The sequence below is a fragment of the Polyodon spathula genome, chromosome 9 (assembly GCF_017654505.1).
Source record: "Polyodon spathula isolate WHYD16114869_AA chromosome 9, ASM1765450v1, whole genome shotgun sequence".
NCBI classification, from domain to species: domain Eukaryota; kingdom Metazoa; phylum Chordata; class Actinopteri; order Acipenseriformes; family Polyodontidae; genus Polyodon; species Polyodon spathula.
In genome coordinates, this window is record NC_054542.1 from 31,825,679 (window position 1) to 31,843,839 (window position 18,161).

Below are 18,161 nucleotides of genomic sequence, written 5' to 3' on the forward strand. Positions count from 1 at the left end.
TGCTTTTCCAGTGTTGAATTCTAAAGAACAAACTTGCTATGGGAAACAGCATGCTGCTTTTGAGGCTTATTTTATATGGTGTGGCAAAAAGTAGACTCTACAGTAGTCTAGATTTTAAAAGAAAACAATCCAATTGTTATTTATTTTTTTTAACCTTCCTTTACCATTTTATTACAATTGCATAATGTATGTTGGTTTCAGTTATTTTTCTCCAGTATTGAGTTGATTGTTTTTTTTTTTCTTCTCGACCATACTTTCAGAAAAATTGACTATCAGCTCTGGACAACTACCTTAATAAAAGTTTATCTACGGTAAGAATAGGTTACCTCTGAATTGTGTTACAGTAAAAATATAAAACAAAAAAGAGAAAAAAAGAAATTTTGTTTCTTGTCTAACAATTAAAATACATGTACAATATGCTATAAATAGAGATATTATATATATATATTTATATATATATATTTCTATATATATCGATATATATATATATATATATATATATATATAATTTTTATGCATTTAATCTGCCCTCTTGTTAAATATGTTGACTGGAAATCCTTAAATAGAAACTGTTGGATTATGAGGATTTGATTTGTCCTGTATGTTTTTTTTTTTTTTTTTTTTAAGGAATCCTATGGAGCAATTTAGAATCCACTTTGAAAACTGAAATTCTTTATGATCCTGTAGAACCAAAGGGAATATGTACTCTGTGGGAGGCTTGTATTTTTTCCTTATTGGAATGTAAATCTAAATAGGAAAGTGGATCTGTCAGGAAACCCCTTTCTTTCCATGCAGTTGTGGCTCTTGTTGACAGGGGCTGGAGTGAGCAGTAAGCAGTACAGCCAATCCCTATCCAACCCCCACTACTGAGCAACAAACAAGGGCCAGCCAAGCACAGAGACACTGCAGGATACCATAGTAACAGCCTCTGGTTCAATACAGACGTTCAAGGGTAGCATAGGGGGCACATTACACAAATTGATGTGGCAGGCATGTGTTGCTGAATGGGGAGATCTTTTAAATCACTATATTCTACAGCAATTCATAAATTCAACAGTATAGAGAAATTATGCCATTTGGAACATTAGGCATATTTATACAACACCTAAGGTCATGTCAGCCAATCGGCGTACCAGCAGCCAATGATTTATTATTCAGAAACAAAACAAATCCAGCACAAACCATGTAAACATACTCTACATTAAGCGTGCCACAAGAAAGATGCAATGGTACAATATTGCTGAATGTGCACTTATAGGCAAGCAGGTATTGTGCTTGTCTTCATATACTTAGCTGTGATTCACACATTGATTCCCATTGTGTTAATGCACACTTTTAATTAATAATTATAATATTACACAAAATATAGGAACAAAACAAATGACACAAAGGCCAAAACAAGAGGGTATACAAACCACCTACAGTATTACAGGACGAAACATGGACAAATACACAAACAAGACGAGACAGCACGTACCATGAAAACCTCCACCTTTCACCAACACTAACCAACTGAACACCTGTGATCACCTTATTTATACACCTGTGGCTGGAGCCTTAATTAATTATTCAATCACTTATTCAATTCATGGCTTCAGACACATTGCCTCTTGTTTTTGCATGGATAATTTTAACTCCCACCCTACCCACTATTCCACACACACACACACATTCCCAACCATCCATATGGAATTTGGATACTGTATCTTTGTAACTGGCATGTAGCACTTTATAGTTTTTGGCAGAAATGTTATTTGACGTGATTCTGCCCAGTTCTGTATGTGTTCTAAATCCTTTTGGATTTCCTGGGTGAAAGTGTGTTGATCAGGCTTTGTGTCATCTGCAAATTTGACCAGCTTGGTCAATCTAAGCTACTGATGTAGATAAGAAATAACAGGGATCTGAGCACAGAACACTTCAGCACCCACAGCACATGGCCACAACTAGAGCTTTCCATAATCTTGCAAGTACTCTTTGCTTTAACCCATTTTGTATCCATTTGTATGCAATTCCTTGTATTCCCACTGATTAGTCTTTGTTGCTTGTGAGCCACTTTAATGGAGAAAAAAAAAGTTTTTCAAAAGTGTTAGTTAGATCCTCTGTTAATTAAATTCATTGAATATATTCTATATAGATATATTCTATCTATATATATTGTATCTGAACATAATGTCAGTTAATTCAAGTCAGTTATGTTTTGACTGGAATTAAGATTTGAATTAAGATATATCGCATGAGACACGGGGTGCCACGGTTTCTAAGAATGTAACTTTTAAGTGCATCTTCCTAGTGGCTTTGTCACATGAGCAGCACCCATTAATCAAGCTTGCCTTGCAGCAGAAACAACTGCAATAGGAGCTTCTTCTGAAATCATCATTTACCATGGCAGCCCATCATAGTCTTTTAGCTTCATGACATTTTAAAGCACATTGGGTTCTAAACAGCAGTAGACCTAAATACTGTTTTAAAATGGTTATATTTTCAGTAAAGAAATAATGCCCTTGCTGCACTTCCATACACCTTTTCACAGTTGCCCATAATACCTTACACATGGTTATGCAGTAAGCACAGACATCTTAAATAGTCTCACAGCCTTGGCATTTCCCTGCACAAACTTTTTAAGACACAACGAAAAATTAAAAGAATAAACAAGTAAATCTTGTGTGTGTGTGTGTGTATGTATATATATATATATATATATATATATACACACACACACACACACACACAGCTCTGGAAAAAATTAAGAAACCAATGCAAAATTATCAGTTTCTCTGGTTTTACTATTTATAGGTATGTGTTTGGGTAAAATGAACATTTTTGTTTATTCTATAAACTACTGACAACATTTTTCCCAAATTCCAAATATAGCATTTATTTGCAGAAAATGACAACTGGTCAAAATAACAAAAAAGATGCAGTGTTGTCAGACCTCGAATAATGCAAAGAAAATAAGTTTATATTCATTTTTAAACAACACAATACTAATGTTTTAAGAGTTCAGAAATCAATATTTGGTGGAATAACCCTGATTTTCAATCACAGCTTTCATGCATCTTGGCATGCTCTCCACCAGTCTTTCACATTGATATTGGGTAACTTTATGCCACTCCTGGCGCAAAAATTCAAGGAGCGCAACTTTGTTTGATGGCTTGTGACCATCCATCTTCCTCTTGATCACATTCCAGAAGTTTTCAATGGGGTTCAGGTCTGGAGATTGGGCTGGCCATGACAGGGTCTTGATCTGGTGGTCCTCCATCCACACCTTGATTGACCTGGCTGTGTGGCATGGAGCATTGTCCTGCTGGAAAAAAACAATCCTCAGAGTTGGGGAACAGAGTTGTCAGAGCAGAAGGAAGCAAGTTTTTTTTCAGGACAACCTTGTACTTGGCTTGATTCATGCGTCCTTCACAAAGACAAATCTGCCCGATTCCAGCCTTGCTGAAGCACCCCCAGATCATCACCAATCCTCCACCACATTTCACAGTGGGTGCGAGACACTGTGGCTTGTAGGCCTCTCCAGGTCTCTGTCTAACCATTAGACGACCAGGTGTTGTGCAAAGCTGAAAATTGGACTCATCAGAGAAGATGACCTTACTCCAGTCCTCTACGGTCCAATCCTTATGGTCTTTTGCAAACCTCAGCCTGGCTCTTCTTTGCTTCTCATTGATGAAGGGCTTTTTTCTAGCTTTGCACGACTTCAGCCCTGCCCCTAGGAGCCTGTTTCGAACCGTCCTTGCCGTGCACTTCACCCCAGCTGCCTTTTGCCATTCTTTTTGTAGGTCACTTGATGTCATCCTACGGTTGCTGAGTGACATTCAAACGAGTTGGTGGTCATCCCGGTCAGTGGAGAGTCGTTTTCGCCCTCTGCCGGTCTGTAGCTTTGTTGTCCCCACTGTGTGCTGCTTGACCTTGTTCTTATGAACCGCCGTCTTTGAAATTTTAAGGATGGAAGCAACCTGACGCTCATTGTATCCCTCTGCCAGTAAAGCCAGAATTGAACCCTTCTTTTCCTCACTCAAAACTTTCCTTTTCAACTCTTTGGGCATGGTCAGTAGTTATTTTTTGATTCCAATTACTTTTGAGGTACTACTAGCACTGTTTTGCCATCCAGCTGGTCCTATTGCAAGAGGATAGTGATGACCACAGGAGTGGTTTTTATACTTTTCCTCGTTAAATAAGATTTGGTTCAGGTGATCCCCTAATCAGTACCTCATTCAGTAGAATGAGGTGTGCCTGTGTTGGAATTCAACAGACACTGGAATGGAATGGCTGCCATACATGTAGAGATGCTGATTTAAGAAAAAAATGCAGTGGTCTCTTAATTTTTTCCAGAGCTGTATATATATATATATATATATATATATATATATATATATATATATATATATATATATATATATATATATCACAATTATCATAACATATCTTGTACCAATAGCACATTTTCTTGTCATTTTCTTATAACACCATTTATTGAAGGTTTTCTTGAATGGAAATGTTTTGAACCTGTATACTCCTATTGCTGCTGTTTCCGTTGCAACCTGTATGCTTTGTCCCCCCTCTGTAGTTGTTTCTATATGTTCATAAACAAGTGTTGCTTTTCTCTGAGAATATTTTGTCATCAGCATGGAATTGCCAGAACATTTAGAAAAATGATTCATACTAATCATAAAGTGTAAACATAAATAAATGCATTCATTCATTCATTCATTCATTCATTAATTCATTCATTAAGATTAAGAAGGTGAATTAAGAATAGGAAATCCATCTGTGGAACTGATAAACAGAGTCCCATGAGTACCATTAATTAAACCAACACTAAGGCCTGTCATTCTTTTCAAGATGATGCAGGTTTGGACATATTATTAATATTTTTTGCTTAAAAAAATGCTTTTGTTTATTTCTGTACAGTGCTAGTGCTAGGGGTAAATGACTTGACTCACATAAGCATTTTTTTTTTGTTAAGTTATGGCTGGGAAGAAAATGCAATGTAATCAGAAACTAAATACATCAACGACCAACATGACGCTCTTATACTTTCCAATATCTTCCTGTGGTTGGTAACTGGCTAGAACCATGAGTTAAAACAATGGATCCTTATAAAATTATCTTGATATATATATATATAACTATATATATATATATATATATATATATATATATATATTATATATATATATATATATATATATGAACATTGAACATTTTGTGAACGTAGATGAGTTGGAGACCTAGCATTAAATTGTGTAAAATAGGCCAAATGGAACTGCCTTGTTCCAAAAGTGTTAAACAACAGCTTAAGTATGTTTATGCTTTACCCCTTTCTATTAGAATAACTTTTTTTTTTTTTTTTTAAAAGGACAATTGCATCTGCCAAAATAGAAATAATATATTGGAATTAATTTTGTAACTTCTGGCTTTTAGTAAAGGTCATATGGCTCATCACTGACTCTTGTTGCCCTTTCATTAAAATCAAGCATCTGATGTACAAGGATGCAGTAAAAAGAATAATAATGCCTCTTATATATTTGAATAAGCAGCGACACTCAGTGCATAGTAACACTGCAGCTGACCTAAGCTGGCATGTTATCTTATTTTACTCAAGAGCGACAGGAAATCTAGGGTACAGTTACCGGAGTTTGCTTTGCACGGTTATGAACTGCTGAAACATGCACATCACACATTTAATCAAGAGTGGAGGCACTTTCAGTAAGAACAATCTTTCATTTAATAGACAAGGAATGTGATGGATGATGAGGCTCTGCAGAGTCTGCTTCTCAAGTCAAGCTGCAGAGGTAAGGCATCTGTGAAACAGGACTGTCTGTCACCCAGGAGAGCTTTGCAGAAATGAAACAGTGCACATGCTATTCAGAATTAACAAGGGATACATTCAGCAGTACTGCTACTTTATAATTGTAGGATAAATTTAATTAAAAAGGGATGGAATGAGTCGAGAGTGATTTACATTTTTAGAGTGCTACAGGTTACATCCCATTCACACACATACATCAAGTACACATGCCCACCACTGTTGCACAACCTACTGTATCAATACTTTGTGGCAGCTTTCAGTTCAATCACAAAATCGTATGCAACATGTCTTAAATTGTTCTGTTAGATGCACAGAGAGTGCAGGCTTAAGGACTGCACCAACATGATGGATGCCGATGGAGATGATTCAACGCAGGATACACTTGATCACGAGGATAGTGAAGATGAATCTAAATAAAAACTGGCCCTGCAAATGAAAAATTGACTTACAAATGTGGTGGTCTTTTAAAAGACATTTGTAGTGAATGCATATTAGTGTAACATAGTTTCCTAACAGACAATCTTTAATAAAAATATCAAGTCTTTAAATTGGGTGGTCCAAAAATGCAGGGACTCATGTACTTTGTTAAAACTGTTCTGTTACGTATATCAATCAGTGTTCATGCATTTTTGTTGCTTACATGCAGTTTTATTTATCCAAGAAATGTTGAATTATGGTTCTTGATGAATGTCAAAAGTGTAGAGGGATGCTATCACTTGCATAATTATATAATAAATATGATACTCATTCACTTAAAAAAATTGGGTATTTCATGTTGCACAACCATTAACATATAAAGGTTAAAAACTGAAAAAAATAATGCTATTCCATCACTGTAGCAGTTTGATTATTGAGCCAGCGGGCACAGGCCTTTGAGCTTGAAGAGTGTTGTATAGTTAATAATTATTTGATGTGTATTGTATGCGATAGTTGGATTCAAGTATGAGTTGTCAATCCCAAACATTCACCAAAAACATCATACCAACCAGCCAAAAACTTGGACCTGGCTCACTGACTATACTGTGGGAGCATGGTGCTAACTTTGTCCTAAATTATATTTTCCTCTGGAGAACTTGTTCTATCCACTTTCATTGCTGAGGTATTGGCTGAAGCAGCTTGGCTGACAAGTAGACTGGCCTTCCCCCACAGGAAGATACAGAAGATGCATGGCGTTTAGGCAGTAATAAACTGTATAATGAGTTAAGATGCTCAAATAGATTAGTGCATGCAGTATATTCACAGAGAAAAGCTGCTGTGAATACATATTTCTTCAAAATGCATCTCACTAAGAAAACTAGCAAAGGTAGACATATTTACAGATACAGCTACATGCATTTGTAGAGGAACTGTAGCCTATTTGTTTACATTTTCAGAGTGTAGGGTAATGCCTTTTCCACCCCACAATAAATTATGTGTGTTTTGGGTCTGGCGAGTTTAATATTAATAATAAGTAAGAGACAGTGGCACTTGTTACAGTCAGGCAGCTATCATGAGAGATTCACCACACAGCTCTGCAAGCGAGAAAGAAAGAGAGATTGCACTGCAATCCTGAACACACTGAGAATTTCAATCCTGGGACTCATTCCAGGACTGCAAATTGTGCTCAACTGTGTGGCGTTTTTGAGATATTGTTTTATTTCCAATAGGAAACCCATTTTGAGCCAGATAATAACCGAAGTGTAAGGCATAGGCCTTCATGCTGTTCATAAATAAGGTTGCTTGTTTAATGAATGTGATTAAGGTTAATTAAATTAAGTTTGCCTTGTTCGCCTTGATGACACAAATCAGCTAAATGTGTTCTATAATAAATGACCATCAACATGTAGGTAGCATGTGTTATTTTGCAAAGACAAGTGAAGATTCATTGTCTTTTGAGCAAACATGATCAGAAATCCATTTGCTGTGCAGCATTTTCACTCCTTTTGTCCATAGCCACTTGACTTGCTCACCTTGAATTTAATCAGTCATAAGAGGTCTTCCTTAAAAAATATATATATATATATATATATATATATATATATATATATATATATATATATATATATATATATATATATATATATATACTATGAATTATTGGCTAATTGAGTTTTGCATGCAGAAATAGTAGCCATGTTTGTACCACTACAGTTTAATAACAACCTATCAAAATCCTGAATTTTTGTTGTAACTTCTTAATGTGAGCTTGAGATTTGTTTTAAAAACTAAGGGATAGATGTACTAAAGTATTGTGCCTGTCGCAATAGTCGCAAACCAGTTGCAAATGAGTCGGAAGTCAAGGGTGAAATGTACTAAACATTCACAGTGCTGTTAGCGGCTTTTTAAGGAAGGCTTTGCGGCAGCAGTTTTTCTTTCCGTTTCAGCCTTTGATGAATATGTAATTATGGGCGTTCCTGCATAAATTCGCAAAAAAGGGGCGGAGATGAGGGTTCTCAGATATTACAATGAGATGTACTAAAACTGACAACAACTGCAACACTTACAGTTGCATCAATTTGTTTAGAAGTTTTGAAAGCACATTTTGAACAGTCACAATTGTTGCTGGCATTTCCCAGTTCACTTTTTCATGTGCGTTGCCAGTTGTGCTCAATGCATTTTTGAGGCGAACACCTAATTTTCATTAAAGTCAGGGTGTACATACAAGACTTGAAAACAAATTTCTATGGCATTTCTGGTTACCCAGCGTGTTGGGAGCAATGATGCACACTTGTGCTACTAACCCCTCCAGCTCATTCTGAGCATCTTATAGGACCATGATCTATTGTGTGTTAATTGTCTAGGATACTAAGTAGACCAAGTTAAAAATAATAATAATTATAATAAAACTAAAAAAAAAACAGACCTAAAATCATTTAGTTATAATTTAAAATAATATTTTATTTGCATTGTACACCAATGTGTACAGTGCAGCAGCATGATTTATTTTGTGTCACCAGTAGCCTAACGTACAAAAAAGGTGTTCAAAATAGGTATTCAATTAATTTTACTACTGTACTATATACTGTATAGGCCTACTGTACAGATTTATATATTTACATAATGTAATGTGTAGCCTACCCAAAACACATTAGTGCTATTTCAGCGCAATAATTTAAATTTAAAATACATTGGATACTGTAAATGTATGTGTGTGCGATTTTATTGTATTGTTTTTAAACCCGACACCTCCTTATGTTGGCTACTGTATGATTATGAAAAGTTTCTTTGGGGTGAAAGTTGGGGCTGCACTACAGAATCAGATGGGCATAAACTGCCTTTCTTGTTTTATAACAGTATTAAAAGGGGTAAAATGAAGACGGAACAGAATGCATTGTACAGATGACTTTTACATTTAACAAAAGCAATGTTATTTTGATTCTTGCACCCTTGCATGTATAGACGTTATCCTTCACGCACCCTCTGCTGTAGCAAACCAGAACTCAACTGCCGCTATTTTATTTGAAAAAATGTCGCACAACTCTCGCTAGAGATCTCACTAAAGTGACACAAATAATATTTAAATGAGTATATCGCAGCTCTCTTTCAAAACATATTTTTTCTTACTACATACAACAAAATGTGCACTTTGCGAATTGTCATAACCAAAATGCAAACTGTGGTATGTTTGCACTGTGACTGGCCCATCTTAGTACATCTACCCCTAAATATGTAAAAGTTTACACTAGAAAAATCACTGATATACTGCACAAGATGTACTGATGCTTCTCTTTTCCTCTGTCTTTTATTATTATTATTATTATTATTATTATTATTATTTACTTAAAGCCAAGATAATTAGAATATGTCAACAAGCCTTTATTGTACTTTGGCCCTTTGAGATGCACTAAACTGGATCATATTACTTGGTCTGTTGGTCACCATTGAACTAATTTGACAGGCATTTAGATATTCATTTTGTAAACAAACCAAATTGGAGGTAAGCCAATTAGACAGAAGCGAAACAGCTTTTGCCTTGGATCCAAATTCTCAGGGCACCAGGGCCACCTTCATTCAGGGATTAAGGCAGCCAAAATGTGGGTCTTGGGGGCAAAAGGATGTAAAAAGGCAACAGGTTCAGTTTTCACAACAACTCTTGGAATTCCATAACAACTGGATATGACACATCCTCTAAGCATGCTGTGTATTCTTTAGGTAAGGTATCAGGATAGACAACACATTGGCGCTCTGGTTGTTCTAAAATAATGTCCTTTTTATTTATTTAGTATTTTATTTATTTTTTGCATGGGTGTTGGACCAACCTCTATATGTTCAAAATGGATAACAAGGCAAACCCCTGACATTGTTCATTGGTGAAAACACAATATTCACCTATATATATTCTGTGTATTTGTTTTGCTGTTTTTTTTTGTTTGTTTTTTTTTTTGGGGGGGGGGGGGGGGGGGATACATAAAACACAATAAAGTACAGCATATCTTCCTGGAATGCTTTAACCTTTTTTTGCATTGTCACATATATTGACTGGGTCTGATTGAATCCCCCCCCCTTCCCCAACAATCTTGTGTCAGCTTTGTGTCTCCCAGTAGGCAAAGGTCTCTGATAGATTTAAAAGCCTGTCAGTAGTCATACACCTTAAAAAAGCAAGCAAAGACCAAATGAGCCAAAGATTATTTGGCTGTTTACTTTTTATTTTATTTTTAGTCCTTAGCGTGCAGATGAACTCTACTTACATTCAGACAATTACATTGTAAACCTACAAGACATATACAACATGACAGACCAGGCACAGCAAAAGACAATAATAATAAAGCCACATGCATTATCATTAAGATGAACTTCACCACTACTAACCATAAAATCACCCATCAGCCACTGCTTTCTGCCATCTTGGAATCCACAGAAATAACTCACCTGCACCTTTGCAGTATTTATAGTTAAGGATAAACATGCTCATTAACATTTACACGTGAAATGCGGGTTTCCATGCGTGGATTTTTTTCATTTACACGAGTAAATGAGATTTACCCTATCCCTCTCTTTGGCTGTTTTTTCCGGCCACAAACCTGATTTACACAAGTAAACACATGAATGTAATGGCAAATTGGCCTTGTGCATTACGTTAGGAGCAAAAATATATCTTGGCTCTATATATTCAAATTTAGATAACATCCCAAGGGTAGAGAAAAGCTTATAGTAGCTGAAGTCTGGCATTACCAGGTTGTGGGAGAGCTTTTGGCAAACATCTTCCTGTGATCTGCCAGCAGGAGCTGTAATCAGAATCTGTGTTTAGAATGCTTTTTAATGACTTATCAGGAAAATGTAAAGTGATAAAAACGAAATCCTCTCATTTTCCCTCCTTAATTAGTAGGAAACTGCATTCATCAAATAAATTGGGAGTTTTCCCCTGTGGGAACTTCAAGGAAAGGAAGAGCTGGAGGGAGAATCTCCTGTGTAAGACACCTAACACCTAGAAGAGGAAGAAATGGAACACAGTAGATCTCAATTTGATTCCCATCTCACTTGTTGGATTTTTTTTAACGTTAGCAGACTAAAAAGGTGTACACAATGGTTGCAAGTACAACAGTGTCTTAGTTTTATTTTGACTTCTAACTCACACTAAATAAGTGTCAAAATAGTGGTAAATTCACAATACTTTGATACACTGAGAAGCTAAGGAACATGCATAGTCCTTACTGCCATCTAGAGTAGATAACATAGGTTAAAATAAGATAATACATTTGTAATGAATTGGCATCTCAGCCCTTGAATGGTAAGGCAATGGCTGAACATTGTTATCATTCAACTAAAGAGCAAGCTCTCTAGTCAAGAAGCAGTTGTGTGTCTTATGCTGATGTCAGTATAATTAACTCATCAGCTGCTAGGAATAGATCAATTACAAATCTTCAGACCTTGTCTTAATTTTACATTTCTTTACTCTATCCACTCCAAAATTCGCTACTCCAGAAGTCTGTCATTCTTCAAGGTGCAGATATAATATTATTTAAGGTTTAGATAATATAATAAGGGATTCATTGCACTTTGACAATTCCAGATACTAAATAGTCTTTTATTGTTATGCTTCTGTACAGACATAATCAATCACATGCAAGGAATGTTGTTTTTTAACATCAGTAATTTGTGATCCTGCCCCCTCCATCTATGTTTATGCAAATGTAAGCCATGACTTCCTTTTTTGTGACTTAAATGAATATGGCCCCTGGGCAGCTGTGTATAGCAATTTGAAATACAAGCTGTAACGTTAATTAAAGTAATACAACACTATGTTTTAGAGACAATTTGCTGTGTTTCCTGCACAGGATTTAAGCAGTACTTATGTGCTGCAGGATTTGCTGAATTGCACTTCTGGAAGAATGGGGCAAAGTAGTTTGTAGCTGGAATTTTCAGTAGAAGGAAGTTGTTTGTGTGCAATCAGGTAAACCTGATAGAGTGAATCAAAAGGGATGTGATCTAAAGAGAGTGCAGGTTCTTAACAAGAATAGAGCCCTATTTTCCTGCACAGATACAGAAGTAATTGACTGCTAGAACTACTTGTGCTTGCTTGTATTGATCAATGACAGTAAGAGATGTTCCTCACAATCACTCCTCCTGTGAGGTCTAATTAACAAAGGCTTGCTTGCTGAATTAGATTTAAAAAAAAAAAAAAAAAAAAAAAACAAAAACCCTATGTACAGCAAGATTAATGAAATGCTGCCTGAACATTTTTAACTTATGGTACAGAAATGGAGGTAAAATAGAAGAAATGTTAACAGCCATAAGAAAAGCCTTGGTATTTTTTTTTTCTTAACCAAAATAAAATATGCATGTTATTAAATGCATTACAGAATACAGTACAGAGTACAGAACGAATGACAAGTCTAAATGGTCACAACTGTTCAGCAATAGGCTAAGATGAATATTAATAAAACTGTTTTATATTTTTTAAATGACCACATTTGTACTGGTAATTGAGATTTTGTTTCGGCAATGTTTATTTCCAAATGATCGATTAAATCATTATCACTGATCAGACTTTGATCTGACAATTTTCTCTCGTTTTTTTTAAGCTTATATAGCATACTGTATTTAAAGCATGTCAGAACCTAAGGGCATGGATTTCAAGGCTTGGTAACTTATGTAAAATAAATCTTTGATAAAGCTTTGGAACAAAAAAGGTAATATTTGTGCAATGTACATAAAGAAGAACTTTACTAAGCAACACAAAAGTTTCAATTTAAATTAAAATGAAAAAAAAAGCAAGTAAAACAAAATCTACAATTTTTGATTTTCAGGCCATCAAAAGCGAGTCAGATCACAGCGTTTGGCAAAAGTATGTGTTTCATATCAAATTAAATGGAATCTGTATAATGTATTGTGGTATAATTTAGTTCAGACTGCTTGCCTCAGCCTTAGGAATTTAAAATGAATATGGATACTAATTTGTTTCTGATTAACCATCAGTTCAAGGCAAAGGTTATCCTCTTAAATGCCTGCAGATGGAATGACAAAAATAATCTGACTGTTGATATCTTGGTTAAAAATCAACCCTGATAGTTTTGTTTTCTCTATTTGAGATATAATCTAACCACAAAGGAGCATATAAAGGTATTGTATAACCTGCAGGTCAGCACGAGTAAATGGCAATGCTCTTACCTTACACAAGTGGAATACAAAGAAAGTCTAATGAGATCTTGGAAAAAGTTGTTGTAATAATACAAACATAACAGAAAAAGAAGCACTAGGGCTCTTTTTATTTTCTTATATACAGTTTCAAATTGTAAATCATCTACTAAGAAACCAAATATTAACATATCTGCTTTGATTAATTTCACATCAGGAAACTCCATACAACAAACCTGAGTTAAATATGCAACTTTCTGCACTACATTTAGCTTGGTTTAACATTTAAGTTTTTCTTGCTGTTAGGAGCCATAAAGATTGATAGTGATAGTTTTTGATGCTGGTAAAAAGACAAAACCATTGCACTGAAGTGCATACCAAACAGCCTATTAGCAGATCATTGGGTTTACAAAAATAGAATAATAGAAATAGAATAATAGAAATAGAAAAAACAAACAAACAATTATGTAACTTGATAGTGGAGGACTATTAGTGATGTATTGATATACACGTATTTAATTTGGGTAGTGGTGTTCCACCAGGTTGCAGATAGCAATTACAGTTAACCCAAATACTGCCAGTGTCAACCAGTGAAAATATACATACCACTCAGATGCACGATGATTGAGTAAAGCGATTTTATTTATTTAGTTTGCATGAACAGAAGGGTGTGTAGTTCACCAACACCTGCACATACAAACAGTCTTCAATATAAAATAGTATCTTAATTGTACTTAACCTGCAACTTGCCGGGATGAAGGCAACAAGAAAAAAAAGAGCAGATGTCTGAATGACAGCAATTGACTATTTCAATAACAGACTGAGAAAGCAAAACAATTAGCGAGAGTGGGATGGAAAATCTGTCTTGAATGTTACTAAAGAAGGGCAGCACTGCATGTTCACTTTACATGCTTCTGTTTGAAAAAAAATCAATTGGCTATTCTCACTTAACAATATCTAAGCATAAAAGCTAACTTCAACATAAAGGTCACTTCCTAATTGAAGAGATTGTGACTCCCTAGGGTTCTCTACTCCCTATATAATTCTGATAGAGTTGACTTCTGCTTACTGGGGTATGGACAATTGTTGCACTTTAGCCAGTTTTCTAGACTTAAACCTAAAAGCTTGATTGCAGCTGTTCCTGGTCAAGACAACATTGTCCCTACTCTAAATTAAATGTGTTCTGCTGTTTCTTCTCTCATTCTCTTAATTAGTCTCCCTGTTATTACTTGCATTTAGCCTGATTCATGAAAAAGAGGTGTGATCAGTCATTAGACAGGTAGTCTAATAATAAGATACACATTTTATATAAAGGTTACATTTGTAAATTTTTTTAATACATTATAGATGGTTAATATAAATAGAAGTAATACACATTTTAGTGTTACCCACTGATATGGTTAATAGAGAAATTAAAGTGGTATATAGTTTATTGTCCTTATCCTGTATGGATTACATTGAAAGTTAATGACATTAAAATTCTTTTTAATACAGAGATATATAATTGTTTGAACTAAGTTTAAAGCTTTTACATTAGATCACTTTATATAACTTGATGTTTTTCAAACAGGCCCCTACATACTGTAAACCTGCTCCAACTGAGAACCGCTTCAGCATCCTCTTGAAATTCTTTACCACAGTTAATTGTAAGATCTGTCATGATGAACCTCACAATTTCTGGCCTTTCACTTACATTATCCTTGGAACAAAATGAATTCTGTTAGCTATTTAATGGATTGTAGAATGTAATTATGGAGCAGAACAAGTTCTATCATCCTGATGAAAGTATGCCTTCCAGAAGAATATCTTAGTACTATTATACACTGTTATATAAGTAAGGTATAAACCACGACAGGCCGTGCGGTTCTCATGATATATACCATGCCTGGGGTGGTGATAACCACCCTGGAAGTGGTATATATCATGGGAACTGCATGGGCCAAAGTGGTTTATACTGCTTATAACACACCTACCTGTCATTTGTGAGAATTAAAATAATTAAAACACATTTTAAATTAAGATAAAACCAGAAACTTATATTGCGTATACATCCACAGTGTGATATAGTTCCACATTTAATTTAATTTAATTTAATTTAATTTAATTTAATTTATTTGAAATTAATTTATTGTTCACTTATTAAATTGCACGTCTGTTTATTGTGAATTTATGCATCGAAAGTGGCAATTGAAACTAGAGGATTGAGCACAAGCTAATGATGTTGATGGTCTGGGCGGAGTTTCAAATAAAACTGCGGAAGGCAGGAGAGCAGCTGTGATGGGTGCTGAAGCCGGATCTTGAGGTGAGTTTGTGTCTTCGTTATATATGAGGCACACATATTGAAGTCTGTTTTCATCCTTTTGGATCTCAAAAGATGCTTTTGTTAGTTGTTGAACACCCTCATGTCCAAATCGTGCCAGATTAAGTTCAAACCAGACTACGCACAAACCTGACTGCGGTATCAGAGGACTGACTGCAGTATCAGTGCCTCAGTTTCCCGTAGAAGCTTCAAATCCAGGCCAGTAATTCGAGGGGCTGTGTCTGGCCTTGTTTTTATTTGCTTTTCTAAAGGTTTTCATGACGGACAGGAGTACATTACTGCTGTTTTTAAACTTGCTGTCAGCAGAGACACTTCTACTGTTAAAATATCTATTTAGTCCAGTGTTATAAAAGTGGAGACTGAATACTGGTCACCAGTTGAACTTCTTACACTGGCATAAAATCCCCTTTAATGTTGTTGAGATTGTTTGGACTTATTTCCTTAAAATGAATGTCCATATTTTTTTTTCTTTATGCCAGTCTTTAAGTGCATTAACAGCCCATTTCATTTAGCTGTTCCTCTTCTACTGTTATGTGTCTACTCAACAGTTGCTGGTTCACTTATTTTATTTATTTATTTATATATCTTCAGATGGACTGCTGTCTTCACTCAGCAAGTTGGTGTTGTACCAGTTATCTGTTTTCATCCCCAAATATATTAAAGAAAAAACAAATCAAGTAGCAGTTTGTCATGGAATTTAGAATTAGGTATGCAAGCCATATGCCGTATGCAAGCCATGGTATATATATATATATATATATATATATATATATATATATATATATATATATATATAGTCATCGTATTTACAGTCAAGACAAATGGTTAGTCTCCAACATTGTACTCTGTACTTCTCATATTATAATTATAGTACTTATGACTCTTGAAAATGTAATTGATTTGTAGTCAAGAATCATATAACTTTTTTTTTTTTTTCCAGACAGTCTGTTTTAACTTGAAATTAATACAGTGAAGCTATTGGTACTGAGAATCGTAATACTGTTGAGGGGTAAACACATGGAGCACATACTGTATTCCAGTATGTAGACCATAAAATAAACTTTAATGTAATAAATAGTAGTAGCAGAAACATTAAAAAAAAAAAATCAAATTAACCATCCATGGAGATAAAAAACCAAGTCAAGTAGAACAATCTAGTTTCATCTATTGTAAACCCAGGTGGCCATGATCAGGCAAGTAAAATCAGAATGTTTCTGTAATATCATTCTAACATCTTACAAAGTTGTTGTAAACATTGATTTTAATGCAATGCATGTTTAAATCACAGGAGTGCTGCAATCATACCAATAATATATTGCCTCCTTTTCTCTTTAGAAGAAAGTTCCTAGAATACAAAATCCAATGATACAGCTGTAGAGTTAGAAGAAAAACATCCAACTAAGAAAACTCTGGCTGAATATTGCCTTACTGCATGCTATCAGGACTCTACATACAGGTATCTCTTGCAAAGAGGGGAACAAAATAAGAGCAGAGTGAGCAGCTTTGAAACACCAATACACTGGGATGAGCATGCCTTTCAACCTCTACAGTGTACAGCCTAGTTTGGATTACCGGTACCTGGAAATTAAATAAAGCAAAGCTTTGGTTCTGGCAGGGAACTCAGAGCACATAAACATCAAGCATATAGATAATATATAGCAAAAGTTTCCTGACTAAAAGTGTATTCAGACATTATTTGCAGTGCACCATAGCCAGCAAATCAACTGCATCCAATGTGACTTCCTCTTCCACAGCAGGATTATATTTTTGATTATTAAATGTCCTGAGAAGGTGGTGCGTTTAATTATTGTGCTAAATATGCTAAAGCTTCTTTCAGGTAACCCAGTGATGTAAATGGGATGAATGGAATCAATACAGGAAAAAAGGAACCAAAAGATTAAAAATATGAGGGAAGAACTATGTCATTAAAGCACTACAGTAATACCAGATGATGTAAAAATGTTTTATGATAGGAACAATAGTATGAATATATGAATTTGAAAAAGTCTGCTAGACAATAATAATAATAATAATAATAATAATAATAATAATAATAATAATAATAATAATAATAGGATGATGATACAGTTATATTGTGGCCACTTTGGATTTACCACATGCCCTCAATAAAAAAAAAAAAAAAAAGATACTCACACAAAATATACACGCATTAAAAAAACATGCACATGATATGACAGCATTCTATGGTGTTGTCCATTAAAGGTCACTGTGCTGCATACTAATTCTAGTCGGCTTCCTATTTTAGCATTCTGAGAGCTAATTCAGTTTGCTGCTTGCAGCACTGCATTGATAATAAAGCTAAAACAATGAACACTGTCTGCATAACAACTGTGTATTTTTTAAGCTGCAGTGAAACACTAAGGGGTAGGTACTATGGTGGGCCAGTCGCAGGGTAAACATACCGCAAATTGCATTTTCGTTGCGGCAGTTCGCGAAGTATACACTTTGTCA